The sequence below is a fragment of the Echinops telfairi genome, unplaced genomic scaffold (genome assembly GCF_000313985.2).
Source record: "Echinops telfairi isolate 266 unplaced genomic scaffold, ASM31398v2 ScPeMD7_7469;HRSCAF=8507_1, whole genome shotgun sequence".
NCBI classification, from domain to species: Eukaryota; Metazoa; Chordata; class Mammalia; order Afrosoricida; family Tenrecidae; genus Echinops; species Echinops telfairi.
In genome coordinates, this window is record NW_022111373.1 from 70,627,675 (window position 1) to 70,628,742 (window position 1,068).

The window sequence follows — 1,068 nt, forward strand, 5'->3', positions numbered from 1 at the left end:
CATCCTCATATAAATATATTTGCATATGTACATGTCTTTATCTAGACCTCTATAAATGCCCTTTGCCTCCCAGCTCTCTCCTCTATTTCCCTTGATTTTCCTCCTCTCCCACTATCATGCTCAGTCCCCACCAGGGTCCTTTCTTGTTTTTAATGACCTCTGGCTTTTTTCTTCATGTATAATCATCTTGACAGCATCTCACATTCCACTGGTCTTTGGTCATTAGCTTTCAATGTATGTAATGTGTTCTTGAGATGTTCTCTAAATTGTAGTAGATACTTAAGTTCATATTTTGAGTCTTGTGGGCTTGATTTAATTTTATCCAGCTTCAACCTTAACCTGCCTATGACCTATGGATGGTCTGTTCTATGGTTGGCCCCTGGCCTTGTTTTGACTGATGATATTGAGTTTCTGTTAACTGTGACAAGCACATGCTGTACACATCAGAATTGACTGTGTGGTCTCCAGGTCTGAAACCAACCCATTCTTTTATTGTTTTAAATCATTGTATTGGGGTTTCATAAAGCTCTTATCACAATCCATACATCCATCCATAGTATCAAGCACATTTATACACATGTTGCCATCATCATTTTCAAAACATTTTTCTACTTGAGCCATTGGTGTCAGCTCATCCTCCCCCTTGAACCTTTGATAATTTATAAATTATTGCTTTTTTCATGCCTTACACTAACCCCTGTCTCCCTTCACCCACTTTTCTGTTGTCTGTCCCCCTGGGAAAGGGTTATATGTAGATCGTTGTGATTCCCGCCACCACCACCCCCTTCCCCTTCCCCTACTGATATCACTACTCTCATTATTGGTCCTGAGGGGTTTATCTGTCCTGGGTTCCCTGTTTTTCCAGCTCTTATTTGTACCCATGTACATGCTCTGGTCTAGCCAGATTTGTAAAGTAGAATTGGGATCATGATAGTGAGGGGGGCATTAAAGAACTAGAGGAAAATTGTATGTTTCATCAGTGCCATACTGCATCCTGACTGGCTTGTCTCTTCCTTGTGACCCTTCTGTAAGGGGATGTTCAATTATCTACAGATGGGCTTTAGGTCT